The sequence below is a fragment of the Ixodes scapularis genome, unplaced genomic scaffold (assembly GCF_016920785.2).
Source record: "Ixodes scapularis isolate PalLabHiFi unplaced genomic scaffold, ASM1692078v2 PGA_scaffold0__279_contigs__length_252992795, whole genome shotgun sequence".
NCBI lineage: Eukaryota > Metazoa > Arthropoda > Arachnida > Ixodida > Ixodidae > Ixodes > Ixodes scapularis.
In genome coordinates, this window is record NW_024609835.1 from 222969221 (window position 1) to 222978339 (window position 9119).

At 46.7% G+C, this 9119-nt stretch overlaps 1 non-coding gene across 1 annotated transcript; it reads left to right on the forward strand.

The window, feature by feature from the left end:
• The first annotated feature begins 410 nt into the window (after positions 1–410).
• On the forward strand, positions 411–492 carry Trnay-aua. The gene has a single exon. It is a non-coding gene; the product is annotated as a tRNA-Tyr (tRNA).
• Positions 493–9119: the final 8627 nt, after the last annotated feature.

Consider the following 9119-nt stretch of genomic DNA (forward strand, 5'->3'; position numbering starts at 1 on the left):
CCACGTGGTGAATGATGTTGATCGGGGCGAAGCTCATGTGGTGCTTGTCTGCGTAGACGCTGAGCCGCAGCATGCCGAGCCTTTCGTTCGTTTTCATCCATGTCAGAAAGAGAATGTGTGGTATGGAACGTGGTTATATACGCATTTGAGCATTTGACCGCAGCGCCCTCTCGTCTATAAACATTGAGCCAAAGCATGCAAAGTTTAACGCGATTCTATACGGATTTGACCGCAGCGCCCTCTCGTCTATAAACATTGAGCCAAAGCATGCAAAGTTTAACGCGATTCTATACGGATTTGACCGCAGCGCCCTCTCCTGTATAGACGTTGAGCGGCTACATGCAAGGTTTCATCTATGGCATCCCAGCTTTTGAGTTACTACCATATCTCAGAGCCCCCCTACTTGTCCCGCGGTCGTGGCCGAGTGGTTAAGGCGATTGACTATAAATCCATTGGGGTCTCCCCGCACAGGTTCGAATCCTGTCGACTGTGGAAACTTTTATTTTTATTTTATTTTTATTTTTGCCCTACACGAGCACCAGGAAGATCGATGTGAGCACGGACGCCGGACGGACAAGGCTAGACCCTAAGGAGCTTCGCCCCTAAAACGTAGTGACTTCCACAGAAGTCCCTAAAGGAGGGGTTTTCGTTTCTGCGTACCGCGTGAGATAATTTTTGGCGACAATAATCCAGCGGTTTCCCGACGTTGACTACAGAAATATGCCAGGTTGATCCCTTCCGATCTGCTGGAATGGAGCAGTGGGCGGAGGAATTGGATGCAGAAGTCCGGTCAGCCTGTGAATTTGCCGATGTCCATATGCAAATATAGTCGGCAAAGGGTGAAATGTGAACTGTCTCGCTAACAATTTTGAACGTCCGATCAGCGTGGTGTGAAAGAGTACAGGGTTAAGCGTTCCTCCTCGAGGCACTCCTGTTGTGGTCGTTACAAGATTGTTATGCCCGTCAGGTGTAGAAAGATATATGCACCTTCATTTCAGGTAACTTTCCATTCATCTTGAGAGACACCCTCAAACCCGATTTCTGAGAGGGTGCCTCAATTGCTTGATGTTGAATGCAATAAAAAGGTCCTTTTACGTCAAGAAACACGGCAGAGGAAAAACGACAGCGTAATTTTTGGTGGTTTATACTTGGGACAAGGTCAATTACGTTATCGGTGGAGCTGCAACTTCTCCAAAATCAAGTCATTGTGCGAGGATAGATTTTATTGCGTTCTAGAAACCACTCAAACCTCGCAAGGACCATGCGTTTACGACTTTTAAACGGCAGCTGGCAAGAGCCATGAGGCGATAAGACTCAATTACCGTTGATAATTTGCCCCTTTTTAAAACTAGGGTGGTTCTCCCGCTTTTCTGAGCTTCACGAATATCTTCAGACTGCCACGAGTTAATGTAAAATTCCAGCAGTTTTTCTTTGGCAGCGTTGCCCGAGTGTACCAATGTTGAGTATCGCCAAAGCCCCATATATGCTCACAAAGCCTGGAAGATTGTCACGTGACGCGGCCGCCGAAAGTGGAGAGGTAGAGCGGCAGACAAGAGTCATGTAACGGGCGCCCCGCTGCGGCGAGACGCCGAAACACACTTGTCCTGAGCGATGGAATGTTCGCTCGTGCTTCCCGCGTCCCTCGGGCTACCGCTTCTTTTCTTCTCGGGTATGAAAACCATGTTTCGGGTCCTCGCCGCTGCAAAAGCTGTGCGCTGAATACCAGACTCCCCGAGAAATGTTCTGTGCTACCATCTCCTCGCGCTCCAAGTCTGCGACCGGGCACTCTATGGCTCCGTCATCGAACTGTCAGGCTTAGTGAGTGTAGAGTAGGCTATGATACCGCGCACCATTAGGCCCTCGAGGGGAGCAAGGTTTAGATACTTTAGATGCTTGAAGAGCGTCCTCGAACTCGTACAATTGGGAAGGTTCATCGAGGCTTCGGTTTGTGAGCTTGTACTTGGTTTCTGTCTAACGTATGTAGCTGCATCAGGATTAGCGGGCTTTGTGCAGTATCCTTGTGCAACAACAAGTTCCGAAAAATTAGGTAAAAGGGCGATAGTTCGGAATGTATACTGCTGTCATGGTGTTGTAGTTAAATACTTAGCTGTCCTTTATATATTAGTTACAGGCTTCTGGGGGTCAGACTTTCCGTAGTGATACAGTCTAAGCTCGTTATAACAGACCTTGATTTTGACCAAGATTTCGGTATGTTGTAAGAGGAGTATGTTGTATGCAGATACGAAGTTGAGTCAGTAGTATGTAGAGGAAAACCAACAGAACTTCACAAATTAGTATGTTATATCCAAATGTCTGTTGTAAGCAGGTCTGTTGTAATGAAGGCATGTAGTTGGGGCTAGTTGGTGGTACATACTGTTTGGTGGGAACAGCGCAAAAAGGCGTAGGACGAGGTCGAAGAAACACACAGAGCCCTGTCTGTGTGTTTCTTCGACCTCGTCCTACGTCTTTTTGCGCTGTTCCCACCAAACTGTTGTAATGAGCGTAGACTGTAACACCATTTCATGCGCGCTAGCTCACATAAAGGCCACTTAATTATTTTTCCGTAGGTTACTGGCCTCTTTTGCGTCGACATGGTTTTTGTGCATCTCGCCCGTCGTTCAGAACGACGCCGTAAAGCATTTAGACGTTCAAACTCGGAGGCAGTAGCAGTTCGAATTACTGGTAAACAATGAGATTTTGTTGCTTCAAGCTTTTATATAGGCCTTGCGTCTACAAAAGCAGGCTAGACAATTAAATTGCCGGTTTTATTCTCCATCGTATCTCAAAAAGTGACCCAATTCCCTCGTTTCACATTGTGCGTCCGATTTTAATGATTGAAGTTACGTCAGATAGTGTATGGGAGGGTATGGTCACTCCCGTACGTTTCAATATCTGGAAGCCATTCCGACTTGTCAGCTAGACGAGACGTCACAAGAGTCAAATCAAGACGACTATAAATTGATGTTTCTATATAAGAAGTCTGGCTGCCATTCAGAAAGAGTGGACATTTGCCGCTGCAAGCTCAGTCAGGTTTCTGCCACAACCACTCGTCATCTTGTTTATTCAAGCTATATTGTGGCTGTTAAATTCACCTGTTCGTAAATGCGTGAAGGAGGTACCTTGAAGAATTGTTGTTAGATGGTTTCCATGGAAAACAAGCCTGTTGGTTATATCCAGTCATCAATGCGAACTTGAGAGATTTAGAAGCTACAATCACGGTAAGGTGTTCATTACTACAGTTAGGTGGAATTTTATGTTGAATGAACGTCAAAACTCTTCGAAGGACTAATAACACCTTACCTCGCCCATGAGAATTTTCGCATGAAAAGACCTCACACCTAGACAGCCAGAAATTTGTATCAACCATGAATTTTGCAATGGCTATAACTGAAAATCGATAATGGTTGCAAAGTATTCAGTAGTTCGCGGGGCGCCCTCAAAGGCCCCTTTGGCCTTCCACTGGAGAGCTTAAGCTCTGGTAGGTATATCATCCATCGATATCACTGAATACGATACTGAGCACACTTAACAAGGGTCTACATTTCAAAAACTAAAAGGACCTGGGAATGCGACGAAATTTAAAAATAATAGAAACGTCTGTCCTGCAGGTGACGTTAATCACACGAGAAAGCTTTTAAGGCCCTCTAGACAAGCTAGAATAAAGCCCTACATATCAGATGTCGAGCCAGCTGAAGACGTGGAGGCAGCCCATGTGGCTCTGGAGGTTCCTTGTTGGTTTGCGTCATCTGGAGATCTTTTAAGTGCCTGCTTCTTGTCAGACGTGGTCTTGGTGTCTGAGGATTCTACCAAGGAGGTTTCGTGGCGAGTTTTTGGGTTTGCTTTTTCGAAAAGATACCGAAGCGGTGTAAATTCTCTGGAGATCATGCTTAAAACTGAAGTTCGCTGATGTTAAGTGGGGTGGTTTCTAAATCTTAGTTTCGCAATTTATGTGGTTGCTTGTTCAACTAGAGGCTGCTTCTTCAGCTTAAACTACTCGCTAGGATCGTCTCTAGATGTTGAGGCCACAGCTGCCTTGGCGGTTTCGTAGTCAGCGTTGTGTTATCTTCGATAGTACAGCACCGCCTTCTCTGATAAGCAAAGGACACTGTCGTGAAGTAGTCTCATACCTTTTCCCGCAGTTAATGCATTTTTTTCTGCTTCGCATTTGGAAGAGTCATGATGAAACCGCAGCGAGTGCACGAAAAGGATCGATCGTAAACTTTTTCAACTTGGCCGAAGCGATGACATTTGGAGCACTGTAGAGACCGTTCGAAGTACGGGTGGCCTTTAAAGCTAGTGTAGTCGACTGTAACGTGCTCCGGTGGAGTTTCTCCAAAGACGACTTTAACTACCTCAGAGGAGGTCGTGAAATCTTATTCTGGAGAAACGTGTAAAAGACCATCTCTACCATGGTCTTGTCCACGTCGCGTAGAATGCCAATTACGGAATCTTATGGGCGCAGCTCGTAGGCGTAAACCGAGATTCCTCCAAGCGACGTCAACTAGAGTGAAGCTTTAGTCGACTCTGTGTTTCTTGTGTCGAGGGCAAGGATGTCGAGCCCGCTATTCGGTCGCACCGATATGACGCCGTCCGGTACCCCCGATCCGTTTCAGATTTTCTTTACATTTGAGCCGATTCAGCTTTGTGGCCTTGCATGACGTCTTTTGGTTCAGGATCGCTCTCAGCCCATGTGATGAGTTTGGATGAGTGACGACGGCTTCCGCACTTGTGTTCGATGCCTTTCACCTCGGCCTTTTCTTGTACTTGGATAGTTTGAAGCTTCCTACGTCAACTTCGGCGTTGTTTTTTTTTTTTCGAGTCGTCCGAAGTGGCGCTCGGCGTACTGGAGTGTTGTCAGGGGACATTTGAAGTCAGGTCTTCGGTTGGTCTGGTCAGTCCTTAAGCTGCTGGTCATGGAGGTTGCAGGAGCCCAGGCACTTAACGGTCCAGGTGATGCCGTCAACTGAAGCAATTATCGCGGTGTACGCCAATAAAAATATGAAGTTGGTGAAGCCGGGTTTCAGTGACTTTGTCCGCTCAACTTCGTTTGTTTTTTCTTCCTCCTAACTTTAATATTGTGAAACGGCTAGCTCAGATACGCTTGCATCCGGTGCGGACAGCTGGCACATTTCAAAAGAAACTTAGCATTCGCCCATGCGTAGTTCATTTTTGCGGTTAATATAAACGCTGTATTTTTCGCCCAGACGGCAGACAGAAGAAGAAGGGTGGGGGGGGGGGGGGGGGGTTATATCGCCTTTTAATAGTTACTTGGAAGAGCGAAAATTAATAAATTAATAATCGCTGTAAGCATGCCTGACGCCGCGAGTTGGTAAAGTGCAGGCATTCAGGCCCTTGCACACATTTGCGTTGGAGCGCGACGCCTCGGCGCGATGCCTCTGTGCACAAGCTTTACGCAAAAACCGGAGATGGTTTTTGTGCAAGGCCCGTGCACACACTTGCGTTTCAACACAGTCGACGGAAGTCAAGAGCGAGTAAGAACGCGCTGTCGTAGCTCGCGGCTCGACAATGTGGAGCGCAATTTTGTCTCCTTCTTTTGCAGGGGCTGTGGTGACGTCCGAAAGAGGCCGAGCTCTGATTGGCTCTGATTGAAGGATAATGGGTAGACCTGAAGACATCTAGCATTGAGGTCTACCCTCTGTACTTTCAGTCAAAGAAAATCGAAGCTCGGCGTCTGCAACTCCTGCGCAAGAAGCAGACGACTTGCTTCCCGCATAGTAAGCGAAATCCATGGCAACACGCGGTTGCGCCCGGCAGCAGCGTCGAGGTGGTTAATGATGGCACCATCCTGCTGGCTTCTGCGACTTCTGTCTAGCTTGAGCAATCGTAACCTTAGAAACCCCTGCTGCTCCTAGGTCCTCAACCCTCCACGGCAAGCAAATGCAAGATCCTAGAAAGTTTTAGTAAATTATTTTGATACCTCCGATACTTTCGATAACGATACGATGCATGCATAAAGGCGGCGGCCGAGTATCGGGTATCGGAGTCATGGGAACGATCTACTAAAACGCTCTACTTTCTCCGAACAGGGAATTGGATGCGCGTCACCGACGGGAACGGCCGAGCATGTGACCCTTCCTTTCTCTACTCGATCTATTAGGGACTTTTCGTAGACCGCGTTCCCCCCTCCGCTAAGCCCTCCGCAACGAACGAGCCGATACTGCGCCTGCACGCTGATGGCCTTGACCGTATAGTTCCGGGTACCGTAGTGGGTTGCGGAGAGCGTTGCGGGACGGCGAAAACCATCCCCGAAAACTCCCCAGTATTGGTCTACCGCAACGCGCAGCACTAGAAAGCTGAGCCGGGTTCTTCAGTCTCTTGCCTCGCGCTGCGCGGCTGCGCTTCGTACCGCAAGCGGCCGACTCCAGACGCAATGACGCTGTTCCGCACTTAAAGGCGACGAAAAGTTGTGTATTGGCCTTTACTGAGCGACCCCCAACGTACCGATGCGCCAAAGCTGTGGCCGAGCTCGTGCGCGAAGGTGACCTCGCTGACGGCGGGCGACACTTGCGACCCGTGATTCAGGAAGGTGAGGATGCCCGTGTTCAGCGACAGCATCCTGGGTCCCACGCTCGTGGTCATCACTCGGCGCGTCTCGCACACGCCTCCCTGTCTCGGTGCTCGGTCTGGCAATGCGCGTGAATTAGGTGCGGATATTAGCACCGCCGCCATGACGATTCTTGTTTAGAATGCCAGCATTGCGCGGGTCTTATAATCAGGGACATGTGTAGGGAGATAAACTTAATAAAATTAATACTATATAGTTATTTGTATTATTTAAAGTAATATTTTTTTTATTATTATTGTAATATATTGCTGACTCATAGAAAGAACATAGTTCAAACCAGAGGCGGCGGGAATGAAGAGCCAGGAAAACAACAAGGTCTTAAACACAACTAACAACTTTTATTGATTCATCGTTTATATAAGCTTGTCCAGCAACCTCAACCGGACTTTTGCATTGGTTTCAGCGCTCGACCGCAACACACAGACGCCGTTACTTCGAGAGATTATCAGATGGCACAAAAAATTACAAAGAAGCGTACAAGGAACCCGATCATCGATGTCGTTCCACACTTCTACAATCGATTGAACGCAATACCGAGTAACATGTAAAACTTCCTCCTCCCGCCAAGCCACACGCAAAAAAAAAAAGGTTACGCCAACAAACATTTTCGGTGATACTGCGTCTATCTTGATTGAAAGTCGGCTGGTGCAATTACCGACAGATATTATTCTAATTATCTCCTTTAAAACTCGTTTTCAACAATTTATTTCTAGATAGAACACAAGAATGTTGCCCAACTAAAGGGGCACTGACACATCAAAATCATATTTTTTTTATTATCCGAAACGATTGAAAACGATGCCGGGACATTACCCTCAAAATTTGAAATTTGGGAATTCAGTATTCGTGAAGTAAAAAAACAATTTCCAAATGCCGAATTCGAAGTTCCCGCGCGATCGGCGCCGGTGCCTTGACGTCAAAAATTCCGGAGACCTGAGAGTCCCTTTATTTCACCACTCCCTGCTGTTGCCATGGCGACCCAAAGCGAGGGGGAAAGGAGCGAGCGGCGGCGTTCCGGCGGACCGGTTTTGAGCGGTGTCGCCTGTTTTCCGTTGGAGGATACAAATCCAGGAGACGGCACCACAACGAACTCCCGATTTTTGGTATTTCAAAAAGAAGGGCCGTAGTGCGTTCGCAATTGCGTTAAAAAACATGTTTTAGGATTATCGTAATTAAATGTTATAGAGATGTCGCCTACAAAGCTTCTAAATTTCATGATTCTTGACGTCACCGATCAAAAGAAGCGAGGAGGCGAGAGGCGGGAAAATCAAACGCCAAAAATAAAAAGGCGCGCGCGCGCGCGCGGGAAAATTGTTTTTCGCGATGCGGTTTTTGTTTGCGTGTGTATGACTGCAACTTGCATCGTTTTACACAATAAAAATAAATACGACCTTTGGGGTGTCAGTGCCCCTGGTGAAAAGTTGGCGCATTTCACAACATATGGTTCTGAATTTATGAGTTGGGAGGATTATTATTTACCACCCTCGTGTGCTCGAACAGCCATTCGTTGAACCACCGTTTTATCTGTCCGATTGAAGAAAGAATAAACAAGTGACGAGGATGACACAACCACATCAAACCGTCGTTGTGTCGTCTTCGTCTTACATGTTTATTATTTCTTCAAGCTTGACCAGCGCCAACATGCTCGCCGTTCATTAAGAATTCATAAACTACAACCACCTCACAAGACACTGGGGGTTCCCGCTTCATTTGGCGGATATTTTGTGCCCCCGAAAACGGCGTCATCCTGCTTAACTTGAAATCAGTTGTGACCACCATTTTCTCCCGTAGTTTTCTAATAACTGCAAACAGATTATGTGTAAAGCCATACAAAAAACGGGATGCCTGCCATCCTTTCAGGCCTCTTTTTTTTTTTTTTGTAGTTATTTTTGTGGCCTTTTTAACCATTTCAGTCCCTCTCTGAGCCGCTACTCTTGTGCATTGCATCTTCGAACCGCCATAGCTGGTTCTTGACAGCAGCACCCACCTTCTGCTCACACGATTTCTTTAATTATTTTTTTTTAGCAAAAACATCATTACTTTCTTTTTACTAACTTGAAATGACAAGTCTGATGAGGTCACAGGGGGTTCGACGCAAGCTCGCCATACGGCCAGCATATTCCTTCCGAGAAAAAAGGACGCATTCAGCTTGTATGTGGAGCCAGGCAGCCAACATAAAGGCTTCTGGGTATACAATAAAAAAAAAATGAAAACAAAAAATAAACAGATCTTAGTCATAAAAAATCGCAACTGATAACCATTTTAGAACACGCGTGTATGAATGTTCATTAGAGCTGTGCACCCGCAGTCCTCGTGTCGAAAACGCCACAAAAAGGTTTTCAACTGAGACCGACGGTGCTGCCATATTTGGGAGGTCAAGTCTACGTACTAGTTATGAGAAATGGCGTCTCATAACATTGTGAGAATTATTGGGTTCTGTGAATGTGCTTCTTATCTCTACTTACTGTTGTGTACAACAACTGTTGTTTCATCATTGTTGGATGCATTGCGCTTACTAAGTTTTGTCTCACGC